Source organism: Plecotus auritus (genome assembly GCF_963455305.1).
Source record: "Plecotus auritus genome assembly, chromosome: 2".
Taxonomy (NCBI): Eukaryota; Metazoa; Chordata; class Mammalia; order Chiroptera; family Vespertilionidae; genus Plecotus; species Plecotus auritus.
This window is the reverse complement of record NC_137771.1, coordinates 9545678-9561479: the sequence shown is the minus strand read 5'-3', so window position 1 is coordinate 9561479 and position 15802 is coordinate 9545678.

Below are 15802 nucleotides of genomic sequence, written 5' to 3'. Positions count from 1 at the left end.
TCTGTTTGCCCAGGGCCTGGGCTGTTGCTAAGCAAGGCCGCCTCCCAGCGCTGAGTCAGCAGGCTGGGCAGCCCGTCACTCCCGCAAATCCCTCTCGCCCTCTCACCGCCCTCTCACCCACCGGGAAGGCCAGGCGGTGGCCGGAGGGGAAGAGGAAGCTGTACTTCCCTTGAATGGGAAGGGGGTGTGCCTTGGGGTTCACACCTGAGGACACAGGCTGGGAGTGGGGGAAGGAGGAGGAGGTCTGCATGGGGGAGGCAAGACACTCCCCCTCACTCTCCACTCCCCACTTCCCCCCACACCTCTCTCACCCCCTTACCCCCCTGCAGAGAAGTCGGGGCGGGGGGGGGGGGGGCAGTGAGCTCAGGTTGAGCGTGAGGACTTCAGACTGGACCCCAGGCAACTGCGCTTTCCTAAGCACCTTCCATGTGCCAGGCGCCGCGCTGGCTGCTTTGCCCGGTTCTCTTATCTGGTGTAATAAAACTGGCGCACTCTGGTCACCCTCCACCGCTCACGTGGGAAACTGAGGTGCAGGCAGGCCGTCAGTGAGTGGAGGGCACGGGCACCCCGTCCTCTGTGAGCCTGGACTAGCCCCGCCCCGGGCCTCAGTTTCCCAACTCTGCTGCTTTCAGTTGAGGGTCTGCCCACGCCCTGAGAAGGATGGGGAAATGAGGTGCCCGCAGCTTCCACCTCAGCACTGTTTGCTCTTGATAAGGGGCGAGTCACTTCCCCTGAACGGGTCTCACCCTGCGGCCAGACTTTGATCTTCTCGCTGCCTTCAGATCCCTTTATCTTTATGGGCACTGCCATGGGTACCACCTGCACCCCACCCCACCCCCTCAGGAGAAACAAGAGTGGTGGTGGAGCCCTGGCTGGCGGCTCAGTGGTTAGAGCCTCGGCCTGTGCCTCAGAGGGTCTCAGGTTTGATTCCTGGTCAAGGGCACCTACCTGAGTTGCAGGTTTGATCCCCGCCCCAAGTCAGGGCAGTGTGGGAGGCAATCAATGGATGTGTCTCTCTCACATCGATGTTTCTCTCTCTCTCTCCCCCCACTCTTCCACACTCCCTGAAAAAAATCAATGGAAACAATATCCTCGCTTCTCAAGTGAGGATTAAAGACAAACAAATAAAAAAGAGTGGTGGAGGGACTGTGCCAGGAGGGGTGGGGACTTGGAGGCGTCTTGGATGCTGGTCTTGTGGTGCCAGTTCTTTCCCGCCCCGTCCTTTGTGGAACAGAATTGATGGATTGTGGGCACTGGGTGCCAGGATGGGGAAGAGGGCATAGGCAGGGTGGGGTGTGGGGGTCAGGAGGCCAGGAGTTTCGATGGCTAGTTTTGGTGGCTTTTTGATAAGAGAAATAAGGAGTGGTCAAAGTCCGTGGGAGCCGGCTGGGCAAGGGTGGCGGGGAGAGGGACAGGGGGGCTGATTCCCAGACTGCTTAGCCTGTCCCACTGCCCTGGCTCCCTGTCAGGCTTAGGGGGAGGGGACTCTCAAAGACGACATGATTTGGGGGTCCAGGCTGAAAGAGGAAGAGCCGTGGTACTTCCTCTGAGGTGTGCATCCTAGCGCTGATGGGCTGGGGCGGGGGCGGGGGGGTGGGGTCCCAGTCTGATGGGAATGTCTCTACTCTGAGAGGGGCACACACTCCATTCCTCAAAAAACCCAATCCAGCCCGGCCAGCGTGGCTCAATGGTTGAGCGTTGACCTATGAACCAGGAGGTCTCTGGTTCGATTCCCAGTCAGGGCACATGTCCGGGTTGCGGGCTTGATCCCCAGTGTGGATGCACGGTGTAGATGAGTCTCTCTCGCCATTGATGTTTCTGTCTCTCTCTCCCTCCCTCCCTGAAATCAATAAAAAGATATTAAAACGACAACAGCAACCCAGTCCGCTGGAGGAGCTACTGGCCTCTTCCCTGGTGGGTTCGCAGTCTGAGGGTAGAGGCAGGCAGGCCGGATGCTAACTGGCAGGACTGCTTAGCTCCCGGCCCTTCACCTGCTGAGCCTGGCCAGGCCCTTTGGAAGATGAGGAAAGCAGGCAGGATCCAGAGATGCCCCCCTCCCAGTTCCCTCAAACACCCGCCCCCCCCAGGGATCAGCCTGGGGTCAGGCCCGGGCTGGGGAGGGGGTCTCTGTCAGACGGGCCGAGAGGCACCTTTCAGGCTGTGACATGAGGTGGATCCTCTGTGCAAAACAGTTATTACCGCTCCCTCCTCCGGGCGGCGAGACAGGGAGGGTCTATTACAGGGTTGGAGCCGCAGCCCTCCCACCTCACCCCACCCCGCACACCCCACCCTGCCCACCGCTCAGGCATGCACACAGACACACAAACACAGACACACACACACACACACACACGCAGATAGACACGTTAGCTGTATGATTTTGAGCAAGTTCCTTCACCTCCCTAAGCCGGGTGCTGAGGATATCATGAGGATCATAATGGCACGCACACCTGGAGCTACACTATCAGCCTATGCCAACACCTCCCTCCCCCATATCCCCTGCCCTGGACATGCAGACATGGGCACATATGCATTCCTACACACTCACCTGGGCACACACATGCCCATGCAGCCCTGCTCAGATCCCCCTCACATGCAACATGCCCACTCATCCTTGCTTGTAAACCGTCATGGGAGAGCACATACATTTGCATGTGAAGTTGGGGGACTGTGGCAAGATTCCAGGACCCCACATGGAGCCTTCACCCGTCCCCCAGCAGCCTTCTGTCTCTGGGGTGGACCTCCAAGTCAGCCAGGCCCTAGGCAGGCTCGGTGCGGAACTTACCCTCTCTCCTAGGAAAATGCCAATTTCCAAGTTGTGTGTGAAAGACATGTAGATCTGGCTTCAAATGCCAACTCTGGCCCTGAGCCTCGGTTTCCTTATCTGTAAAATGGGGACATGAATAGCCATTGAGAGGTCATACGACAGGGGTCCACTCTATGAGCTGGTCTATATGAAGTGTGATGTGTGTGAAGTGCCCAGGACCTAGTAGATGCTCAATAAATGCTGGTTGGGTTGATTGGGAGGCAGTGCCTCCCCTCCTGGAGTGTGGAAGGTAACAGATAGTATCAGGTGTGTTCACAGAACCTGTTATGTTCCAGGCCTTGGGCCAGACACTGGGGCCTCAGATTTATTTTATTTTTTTTTTAAATATATTTTTATTGATTTTTTACAGAGAGGAAGGGAGAGGGATAGAGAGTTAGAAACATCGATGAGAGAGAGACATCGATCAGCTGCCTCCTGCACACCCCCTACTGGGGATGTGCCCGCAACCAAGGTACATGCCCTTGACCGGAATCGAACCTGGGACCCTTCAGTCCGCAGGCCAACGCTCCATCCACTGAGCCAAACCGGTTAGGGCGGGGCCTCAGATTTAAAACAAAGCAAAGCAAAACCAAACTCTCTTCCCTTCCCTCAAGATGCTCACCCCAACCTGGAGATGAAGAGTCAGCAGCCAGTTTCGAGTCAGAATGGGGTGTGCTGGGAGACAAAACTGAGAGGCAGGCTGCGGGGTGCCAGGGAAAGAATTGGGCGGCCACTGTCAGGGAGATTTGGTTTCCCCTCTACAAAGTGGGCATGAACAGAACCAGCTCACTGGACTGCTGTCCACATTTTGGGGGCGCTGGGCATAGCTCCCTAAGCAGAAGGTGGATGATTCTGTGTGGTTGCTGCCCAGGAGGTGGTCCCAGGGCCCCTTTCTCCTTCTGAGCCCGTGTTGGGGGAAGTCAGAGGGTCTGGGATGAGGTTATCTGTTCCCATAGCAGAGCCTGCATTTCTTCACCAGGAACCCCGTAACATGGACCCCAGATCTCAGGGCCAGGACGAAGGGCTGGGCGGGCCCCCAGGAAGTGCTTGTCCATGGGCAGATGTGGTCAAGCACCCGGGTCTTTGAATTTCTGGCAACCACAGACCTGGGTGGGGGGCAGCGCTGTACTTACCCTTGGAGGCCCCTTCGAGGTGGCTCTCGAGTCATCAGGGGCTCAGCCTGGAGAGACCACTCAGGGTCACAGGGTGGGACTCGCTGTGTGGGAGTGGGCGTGAAGTGCAGGCACTAGGATACACTGGAGCCTGCACGGTCCATCCAAAGACCTTCAAGGTCAGGACTTCACACTCTCCACCGTACCAGACAAGCCTGGGTCGCTCCTGCCCTTGGCTGGTCAGCTGGCGAGCTCTAAGCACACCCTTCCTTTCTACAGATGGGAAACTGAGACCAGAATAAGGGGGCAGTTTTCTAGCGGCGAGTCCTTGAGCGGGCTGTCTGGCGGCATAGTTTCCTCCATCGCTTGGGGTTTGAGGAGGGTATGAGGACAGATGGTGATGGACACGTGGTGATGGATGTGAAGCTTGCAATCCACTGCCTGGCACAGGGATGAGGCTCAGAAAGCGAGCGGTTATTACTACTAATTATTGCTGTTAGCAGGCACCACGGAGGCCTGAGGCCAGGGGGTAGTGGCTGAAGGCCTCTGGAGGAGGTGATTTTTTAGGGGGGCGGGTGGCGTTAGTGGGACTTGGGAAGGAGGCTGGGCTGGGATCTGAGGGGAAGAACAAGCAAAGTAATTGCCAAGTGTCTCCGCCCACCGCACCAGGATGCCCCGGTCCCCCTTCGCCGTCCCCAGGGCTGCCCCCGTTTCCATGGAGACGGGCGGCCCCTCCCCGCGCCCCCACCTCTTTTACAAGGTGCACTGGCGGTTCCTCGCAGCGGGGGAAGGGGCTCGGCCGGGCTGTAAACCGCGCGCGGCGACCCTCAAAGGCAGCACCTGCGGGGCCGGAAGCCAGGGCGGCCAGGGTGTGAGACGGCGAGGGGGCATCCTGGGGCAGGGGCCTGGCCAGCCCCCTGCCTTGCCCGCCTCCACAAAGCGCTGCCCGCCCGGGCCCCTTGTTCACCCGTCCCGCTCCTGGGACAGGAGCTTGCAGCCCGCAGGGCACCGGAGTTCACGTCCCGCCACCGCTATTGTCTCGCTCCGCCTCCTCTCCCTCCTGCCTCCTCCAGGCTCGGCCCTCTCCACCTGGCCCGGCTCTCTCAGGGGCTTTTCGGGGCTTCCCCCACGTTTCCACCTCCCCGTCTCTGTCTCTCCGGGTGTGTCTCTCTGCAGCAGGACCAGGAGAGGGGAGGACCGCATGGCCTCAGGCAGGGACTTCCAGGCCTGGGGAAAGCACACTCAGTGCACAGGAAGAATACACAGAAAAATTACCCTCCCCCACCCCACCCCTGCCAAGGTTCCCGGTCTCCCTCCCTCCCGCCCCCGCCGCCCACCCTCCACCGTCCCCCTCCCCCCCCAACTCCACAGCAAGCTCCTTAAAGCAGGGCTGTGTCCAAGTCCCTAGTCCCCTCAGGCTCAGCACAGGATTCACCACAATGCGTGTCAGAGGTCACAGAGATACCTGCTACCTACGGATGTGAACACGTGTGTCCATGCACACATACACACACCTCAGGGGGCCCAACCTGGGAATATGTGATTGGTGGCAAGTATGGACAAGTGACTGTGGCATGATGGATGGGATGACAGACAGATGGATGGATGGGCCGGTGGACAGACTGACAGACAGCCGGGAGCCGCCAGGAGGTGACTACCTGGCTGGGCAGGGATGTCTTGAAAGTGATGGATGGGACACAAAGGACTGAGAAGGGCCGGGCAGATGGGGGAAGGAAGGAAGTCAGGCTGGCTAGATGGACAGACAGACTGACAGATGAGGGAGACAGATGAGGGGGTGGGGATGGATGGGTAGGGGTGGTAGAGGAGTGATGAGAGACCCTGCTGAGAGAGGGGAAGGGGTCTTGCTGGGGAGGTTGTGGCAGAGATGATGCATAGGACTGGGTGAGGATGGATTGCTCACTGCTGGGCTGGCTGCAGGCAGACACATGGACTCACAGATTGATGGGTGGGTGGATGGGAAGGGGGAGCTGGGGAGGAGTGACCAGGGCCCCACTGGAACTGGTTGACTGGTTGATAGAGATGGACAGACACGTGGAGGGAGACAGGACAGGAAGAGGGGGCTTGGTGGGGTAGGAGGTGGTCCCTACAGATCCCCTGAGACCTGCGTGTGGGAAAGGGGTGTGTGTGTGTGTGTGTGTGTGTGTGTGTGTGTGTGTGTGTACAGACATGTGCTGTGTTTTCAGCACTCACCAGTGTGTGTGAGGATACAGGCCTGGTGATGGGCGAGGAAATGGGAGCCTGGAATGTGTGCTCCCTGCTCTTCCTCGGGGGCTGGACTGGTCCCGGTGGGTTTATCAGGGACGGGAAGGAGTCAGACTTGGAGGGTCTCAGAAAAGAAACAGAACAGCTTCCCTCCCCTTCCTCCCTTCTCCCTCCTGAGCCTCCAGCAGGCCAACAGCCAAACTGTCAGGACTCAGGAAGGGGGTGGCACCTGGCAGGTACTGTGCCAGCCCGGGCTCCCAAATATGGTGTCAGTGATAAAAATAATCACAACTGACATTTACAGAGGACTTGCCATGTGCCAGGCATTGTGCCAAGAGTCTTTCACACTTTCATGCCCCCCCCCCCACAAGGTGGGTAGTGCATTATTTTTATCCCCACTTGACCGAGAAGAACACAGAAGCTCTGAGTGAGAGGGGAAGCTCCACCCTCGGGCCTCACAGTAAGCGATGACACTGGGAAGCCAGAAGGTGCCCCAGCCCCTGGCCTCCCCACAGCCCATCCTCCTTGCCACATCTGCCCAGGGGACTCTGCTGGTCAGGCTGGACCATCGGAACACAGACAGGGAGGTCACGCAGTTAGCTGAGGAGCAATGGGCGTGGTAGAACCTGATGGACTTGGATTCAAATCCTGCCTGGGCACTTACTTGTGTGACATTGAGCAGTCCCTTTATCTGTCTCAGCCTCTGTCCTTGTCTGTAAAATGGGGAACATGCCACTCACAGGGACTGTTGTGAGGATGAAAAAAGACAAATGTAGGAAAAGCACCTGGTGAGTCAGAGTACCCCAGGGGACCCTGGAACTCAGGTAAGGCCACTGGGGCCCCTTCAGGCTCTGACCTTGAGCAAGTGACTGAATTCTCTGAACCTCAAAGTTGTCATCTGCAACATGAGGGTAGAGTTGCTTTTTGTCAGGGTGCTTGTGTGCATGAGATGAAGTGGTGCTGCAAAGCTCTCAGTTCAGGGCGTGGCTCAAAATCGGGGCTCAACAAGTGGGGCACTACCTGTACTTTGATCTTTATTTTATTTATTTTTAAAATAAATATATTTTTATTGATTTCAGAGAGGAAGGGAGAGGGAGAGATAGAAACATCAATGATGAGAGAGAATCACTGATCGGCTGCTGCCTCCTGCCCCCATTGGGGATCAAGCTCACAACCTGGGCATGTGCCCTTGACCAGAATCGAACCAGGACCCTTCAGTCTGCAGGCCAATGCTCTACCCACTGAGCCAAACCAGCCAAGGCCTGTACTTTGATTTATTTTTATTTTTTAAAAATTTTATTTTGTTGTTTAAAGTATTACAAATAGCAGTACATGTGTCTCCTTTTTTTCCCCATTGACCTCCCCCACTTCCTCCCTTCCCCCACCCACCCCAGAACATGCCCTCACCCCCCACCCCCAATGTCTTGGGTTCATTGGTTATGCTTATATGCATGCATGCAAGTCCTTTGGTTGATCTCTGACCCGCCCCCAACCCTCCTCTGCCTTCCCGCTGTAGTTTAACAGTCTGTTGTATGTTTCTTTGCCTCTGTATCTATTTTTGTTCATCAGTTTATAATGTTCTTTTATATATATATATTTTTTTATTGATTTCAGAGAGGAAAGGAGAGGGAGTGATAGAAACATTAATGATAAGAGAGAATCATCGACTGGCTGCCTCCCGCACGCCCCCTCACTGGGGATAGAGCCGGCAACCCACGCATGTGCCCTTGACGGGAATCGAACCCTCAGCCCGATGCTCTATCCACTGAGCCAAACCAGCCAGGGCTATAATGTTCTTTATATTCCACAAATGAGTGAGATCATGTGGTATTTATGTACCTTGATTTTTAAAACACCTGGTTAAAGGTTGGCGCTCAGAGGAGGGAGAAAGGCCAGTGATGGGTGGTCAGGGAAGGCTTTGGGGAATGGGGAGGGGGTCTAAGCTGAGTTTGAAAGGGTAGGATGATGTGGCCAGGTGGGGAAGGGAAGACCAAGAAGAATGGAATGAGGGGTGAAAGCCAGGATCCAGGAGTGAATGGGAGGAGCTGCCCCAGCGACACAGGCGGCGGAACCCCACCCCCACCCCCAAGCTGCGGGCTCAGGCTGAGGCCCCGCCCCGCCCGGAGGCCCCGCCCCGAATCCAGGCCCCGCGGGCAGGATTTGTCCGGAACCCACTTCAAAGGGTCCCAGGAAGCTGCAGGAAGCTCCAGCAACCCCCAAAGGAAGCGGCACAGCCTCTAAGCCAGCTTTGGGGGTGGGGGAAGCCCCGCAATTATGGGAGGGCTTCCTCCCACGCTGCCCCCCTCCAAATGTGGGAGCCCACATTTAAGTTTCTCCTCCCCGGCCGCACTAGAGGAGGGGAGCGCAGCAAAACTGCTCAGGCAAGTTCACGCCAAAAACCTCACCTGCAACGCTGAACACGGAGCTTCCCTCTGCAGCTGCAACTGGGGAATGTGTTCTTTTGAAAAAGATGGGCCCTGGTCGCCCCATGTGTGTGCAACCCACAAACAGTTACTGAGCGCCTGCTGTATGGCAAGATGGGCTAAAACCCGGGCTCTGTCCCTCAAGGAGTTGCCTGCCTCAAGGGGAGACTGGGGCGAAGAAGTCGTTACACAGTGTGAGAGCTGAGGTTTGTTTCAGGGTGAACGGATTTATTTGACTTGGGAGATCTCAGCTGGCTTTTCAGAAGTGACTTTAAAGAAATATACATGGATATATATATTTTTAAGTTGATTTCAGAGAGGAAGGGAGAGGGAGAGATAGAAACATCAATGATGAGCCCTAACCGGTTTGGCTCAGTGGATAGAGCGTCGGCTTGCGGACTGAAAGGTCCCAGGTTCGATTCCGGTCAAGGGCATGTACCTTGGTTGCGAGCACATCCCCAGTAGGAGGTGTGCAGGAGGCAGCTGATCGATGTTTCTCTCTCATTGATGTTTCTAACTCTCTATCCCTCTCCCTTCCCAATAAAAAAAAAAAAAAAAATATATATATATATATGAAACATCAATGATGAGAGAGAATCATTGATTGGCTGCCTCCTGCACACCCCACACTGGGGATTTTTCAGCAACCCGGGCATGTGCCCTGACGGGGAATCGAACCATGCCCAACCACTGAGCTACGCCGGCAGGCCAGAAGGGACTTTGACGGTGAAGGTAATAATAGCTAAGATTTAGCACGCACTTGTAAGTGTGCCAGCCGCTGTGCTAGGCCTTACATATATCACCTCATTTAACCCAGCAGCAGTGCTGGAGGGCAGAAACCATTCCCAGGCCCATTTCTTCACCTGCAAAAATAGGGACAGTATTAGCTTCTCCTTCCAGGGCTGGGGGGAGGGTTAAATGAGTTCACAATGGTGAAAGGGGCTTGGCACACAGTAGGCCTTTAAGAAATGTGAATTGGCCAAAACCGGTTTGGCTCAGTGGATAGAGCGTCGGCCTGCGGACTGAGGGGTCCCGGGTTCGATTCCGGTCAAGGGCATGTGCCTTGGTTGCGGGCACATCTCCAGTGGGAGGTGTGCAGGAGGCAGCTGATCGATGTTTCTCTCTCATCGATGTTTCTAGCTCTCTATCCCTCTCCCTTCCTCTCTGTAAAATATCAATAAAATATATTTAAAAAAAAAAAAAAAAAAAGAAATGTGAATTGAAGTAAATGGTGCGGACTGATTTAGAGCATCACCATCAGGGTGAGCACCTGCTGAATGACTCCTGTGTACACGGCACTAGCTGGTGCCAGGAATGCAAAGCGATGTCTGACTCACTCCTTGCCTTGGGGAGCTCACGGTCTCTCTCCGGGAGACAGTTCGAGGCTCTGGAAGACAGAGTTGAGCCGGCTGAGGCCAGGGTCCAGGGGAGCACGTAGTATGGGTGCTCCCAGGGCTCAAGGGGAGGGCCTGGCCCCTGGGAGCTTGTCATTAGACTGGCCTGAAGACTGGCATCATTCCAGGCTGGGGGACTTCTCTGGGCCCTGTGAGATCCAGTGCTCTGAGAGGCGGTGGACAAGCGAGGTACCTATGAAGGCGTGTGCCGGATCCAGACTGTGGGCTAGAATGCCAGCTCCCACTTTTACAAACAAATTTGTTCCTCTGCAAAATGGGGACCGTAACAGTACCTGCCTCATGGGGGTATGATGAGAAGTAAAGGACTCGGCATGGTGCCTAGAATGGGTCTGGCCCAGAGGAAGCACTTTCTAAGTATTGACTATAAGGATTTTTTTTTGCTCTTGACCAGAGGCAGGCACAGAGCAAAGGTGGGGTAGGTGCAATTCGTGTTTGAAAGTTTATCTTTGTTCTCTGCTTGCCCCAGCCCCCAGCCAAGTCCTAGACAAGGCTGGTGGGCTATGGGTGGGGTTGAGCAGGTGAGGCCGGCAGCCACACACAAGCACGCCCGGCTCCACCTGCCTGCGCCAGAGCCGTGCTTGCTGCAGTGGCACTCAGGCCCCGAGGGCTCTTTGGGGCCTTTATGGGTAATTCCATCTCCATTAGGGCTGATTATGTCACTATAAATACCACTGTTCAGTGCCGCGTTATAAGACTCACCGAAGAACTTTCCTTCTCAGCATCCAGTCACTCAGAGCGGGAAGGCCTCCGGGTTGGAACAGGAAGAGAGGGAAGAGTGGTGTCACCAGGTAAATGACCAAAGACCAGGAGCTGCCACTACCCCACACCCTCCTGTCACCTCACACACTACCCTTCCCACAGGTCTCTGCTCATATGGCATGTCATAGATGAGCGACACCCAGTTCTGAGCTCTCTGCCCCTAGCTGGGCACATACCCCCGGGCATACAGCCCACACAGCCTGCAGGGCCTGTCTGCACCCTGGGCGCAAGCGTTCAACTTCTTGGAGCCATGCATGGAAATCCGCACATGCCACACAAGGGACCAACCAATACCCAGAGACTTTCACGCAACACAGAACTTGCCAATACTTTCATTCACACATTGGTGCATTAATTCATTCATTGTTGAACTAGAGGCCCAGTGCACGAAGATTTGTGCAAGAATGGGCCTTCCCTCCCCTGGCTGCCAGAGCTGTCTTTCCACCTTCCCATGCTGCTCAGAGGCCCTGCGTAAATTAACCCGCCAGCTTTGTTGGGTTAATTTGCATACTCACTCCTGATTGGCTGGCGGGCATCAAGAAGGTGCGGTCAATTTGCATCTTACTCTTTTATTAGTGTAGATAGATACCTGCTAGGTGTCAGACACTCTCTGTTTTATACAGACAAACATTCCTGCCCTCTTGGAGCATATATTCTAGCAACACATTCAACATGCAGAGCCTGCAAATGGCATGTAACACACAGGTACAGACAGAACCTTACATATAGCACACATGACATTTTATTTTATGTATTTATGTATTTATTTTTAAATATATTTTTATTGATTTCAGAGCAGAAGGAAGAGGGAGAGAGAGATAGAAACATCAATGATGAGAGAGAATCATCGATCAGCTGCCTCCCGCACACCCCACAACTGGGGATCGAGCCCAAAACCTGGGCATGTGCCCTGACTGTGAACTGAACCATGACCTCCTGGTTCATAGGTCGATACTCAACCACTGAGTCAGGCACACATGATGTTTTATACCCACCACACAGTGTCTATAGCCCCGAGGTCCAACACAATATGCAAAATACTTATTCATACTGGGACAGGACAGTAAGAAACTAGGAAAATTCCTGGGCAAGTGGAATGGCGAAAATTAGACAAGATAGTTAAATAAGGTCAAACAATTAGAAAAATTTACAGCCAGCTAGTGACTCACAAGACCTTATGTTCCCCAAGACACCTGAGAGCAAATTGTTTATACCTCTCCTCCCTAACCAGAGAATACATAGCTTAAGTCACCCAGGTTGAGGAGACAGAGGACAGAGACCCAGTTAAAATTATTTGTGTCAGTCAAATCCAAGGATGGCTGAAGTCAGGGGAACAAATAACAAAAACCCAGTTAGAGCCAGAGAGACCCAAGATAATAGTAAAATAGTAAAGCCAACCAAAGAATAACCCCAGACTCCTCTATGGGCTCGTTTGGATGCATTCGCATATTAAAAACGCACCTGAAAAGTTGGTGAATATTCTACTAAGACCCTCCACTTAGATTCTCACCTGCCTTCAGAAGAAAGATAAAAACCCTTAAGACAAAGACCCCACTGGGGGTCTCTCTATAGCACCCATGCCTGTTCTGGGGCATGAACTTTTTACCTTCTCTCTCCTACACTCTAAGGGTCCCCACGAGACTTGCAACCAGGGGAGCGGCGGGCAGCGGCAGCTCATCCCAGGCTTACCCCCTGAACCTGTCTCCAAGGTCCCCTTCTTCTCAGACTTTCCGATGAGCTGCCAGCAGCCCCGCCCAGGCTCATTTCTTTCCTATAAGGTTTCTAGGGAGCCAAAGCCGAGGCTCTCTCCTGTTGCTTCTTCTAACCTAAGCCCTTCCTGTTTTCCATGGTCCCCAGCTTTAATAAACGTGCTTTCAAAATGACCTGGACTCATATTGTGAAATCTTTCCTGCTTGAGGTCAAGAACCCACACACTATGGCCAGCCTGAGGCAGACCTGCTCCAGGCCTCCTGGTCCTTGTCCAGTGATACATACATGTATCTCTCTCTCTCTTTCTCTCTCCCCCTGCATGTGCCAATGAGATGCCCTTGCATACCAATGCCCCGCCCACCCCAGATGCTGCTTCCTCTGGCTGTACCATGTGCAACCGTAATAGCAGCTGAGAGTTAACAAGGGCATTCTGTAGTCATGGCCCATGTGGTTTACATGCATGACCTTATTTGATCTCTGAAGTAGGTAGGTTTGTACATCTTCCAGATGAGCAACATGAGACTCTAAGAAGTGAAATTTCAAAAACTTTAGGCTGACTCCTTAGTCTCTGTTCACTACCACTGCCAAGTATGGCACCCTCACCCTCACACTCATACCCAAACCCTCTCCTGTCCACACATGCTCACACACACATACACACATACACCAATACGCCACATACGCACACCCTCACTCTCACGGGCACTTGCACACTCACACACTCTCCTCCCACCATCTTGGTCAAAGGCTTTAATTACACTACCCTCGGCACTTGTAATTAGCCCTCCTCCCCCCTCTAGGGGAGATGTCTGGACCCGCTTCTCAAGGGTAGGCATCAAGGCCAAGAGGCCAAGAAGTCCACATCTGGCAGGGAGGACCTGGGTACAAGAGTAGCCCAGAGTAGCTCTTGGGCCAATGTCCAGGGGAGTCAAGGAGAGGATGGGGTCTGAGAGAAGGAGGCGGGCAGAGGGGGCTGGATTTTCCCAGGAAATCAGGTTTGCTACAGCTGCTCCTCCCAGACTGGCCAAAAGGCAATTGGGCAACAGCAGCCGTGGGTGGCCAGGCAGGCGGGTGAGAGGACATTTCCCGTTTGTTTCACTGATGTCAGCCGCTTCCGTCAGGAGGGAAGGTGAGCTCATGTCTGAGGAACCTTTGGGGAGAGGCCCTTTTGAAGGGGCAGGTGGGAAGCTGGTGTCCTCCAAAGTGTCAAACAGACCAACTGATTCTGTCCTTGCCAGGGTCAGGGGGTAGGTGCTCTGCACAACAGCACCTTGCCCACCCTTCCCCTGGATGGGGCAGTGGTTAAAGCAGCAACTACCCAGATTCAAATCCTGGCTCTACTACCTTTGGGCTGTTTAAGCCCTCGGAACCCATTTCCTTTTCTGCAAAATGGGTATAATGATACCTACTTCCCAGATGAAAATTAAATGAGATCACGCATGTCAGACTCATTTCTAGAGGTGGCTGCTCTAAGGTTGCTGTATTCTTTTTCTTTTCTTGTTTTATGTTCAATGATCTTTGAACTTTTTATTGGCCTCCTGCCCCTCAAAGAGGCGCCCTTCTTCCGGCAAGTTTTGGTAGGTGGTGATCTCAGCCGCCAGCTGACCTTAACGTTCAGCAGGGTCTCGTACGTACTCCTGGGCTTGACACTGCCTGTTTGCGGGGGTCTGGGTCAGCTCTGACCCCAGGTGCAGCAGGATCCCGTGGAGCTGTTCCATCTGCATGGCATAGCGCATCTCCACCTCCTCCAGGCTGTTCTCCCAGATTTCTCATTGAGTCCAGGTCGATCGCCAAGGACTGAACCGTACGTCTCAGCTCTGTGTCCTCTCAGCAGCCCCTATCTCAGCGGTGTCCGAGGTGACCACTGTGATGCCCTCCTCAATCTGATGGGAGTGACTTGTCTAGCTCCTCTTGGTTCTTCTTCTTCTTCTTCTTCTTTTTTTTTTTTAATATATTTTATTGATTTTTTACAGAGAGGAAGAGAGAGGGATAGAGAGTTAGAAACATCAATGAGAGAGAGACATCGATCAGCTGCCTCCTGCACGCCCCCTACTGGGGATGTGCTCGCAACCCAGGTACATGCCCTTGACCGGAATCGAACCTGGGACCCTTCAGTCCGCAGGCCGACGCTCTATCCACTGAGCCAAACCGGTTATGGCTCCTCTTGGTTCTTCTGAGCCAGCTTGTCATACTGGGCCCAGTTGTCTGCTGTGATCTTGCTGAGGTCCTGAGATTTGGGGGCATCCAACTCCCCAGTCAACACAGAGTTGTCAATCTGACCATTTACTTCCTCTGCATGGACAGTAGCTCCTCCCTGGAAGCCTGATCTCTGTCTCTGGTCTTGAAGCAATGCTCCTAGTCTCTGACCTGGCCTTCTTCCGATTCTGCTCTCCAGTCTCCGTCTCTGATTATCAGCCTCCAGGCTCCTCAGCCTCTCCATGTAGGAGGCCAGGCTGTCCCTGAGGCATTGCATAGTCTCCTTCTTGCTCTGGATGCCTCAGCCACTCTGGACACTGGTGGAGTGGGACACGGAAATCTGAGAGCCAGAGCCCCTGCATAGACACTGGCTGTGCTGCTGGCTGGCTGCACGGAGCCCAGGGTCCGGTAGTTGGTGGGGAAGCTGGAGCTGGTGTTGAAGCTCATGTAGTTCAGGGAGGAAGGCAAGGGGTCCAGACTCAGGTTTGAGATGAAGGCTGCTGTATTCTTAGAGGCTCCTAAGCAGAGCTGCTCTCCCCAACTTCAGAGGTCCAGGCATCGGGGTCTATTTTGCAGCTCCCCTCCTAGGCAGGCTCATTTCAGCTCAGGTCTCAGGCCACACTGTTCAGCAGGGTCCCAGAGGGCAAAGGGTGAGAGTGGGGATGGCTCAGAGCAAAACCATCCGGGTGCGTGGGGCAAGGATCCAGGCTCAGAGATCACCTAGGACTAGCCCTGCAGGCACTGGCCCTTTGAGACACTCAAACTTGGGAAGGCCTTGGGGGCGTCAGCGAGTCCAGAGGGCCCCTTGGTCCTTTCCAAACCTCTGGTGACTTCCTCTCCCTTCTTTCCAAGAAGCTAGTCCGGTCCTGGTCGGTTTGGCTCAGTAGATAGAGCGTTGGCCTGCAGACTCAGGGGTCCCAGTTTCGATTTTGGTCAAGGGCATGTACCTTGGTTGCGGGCCCATGCACAGTAGGGAGTGTGCAGGAGGCAGCTGATCGATGTTTCTCTCTCATCGATGTTTCTAACTCTATTCCTCTCCCTTTCTCTCTGTAGGGAATTAATGGGATATATTAAAAAAAAAAAAAAAAAAGCAGCAGCAGCTAGCCCGGCCCCTTTAAAGACATTCCTGGGGGCGTGGCTTAGGTGACGTCAGCTTGG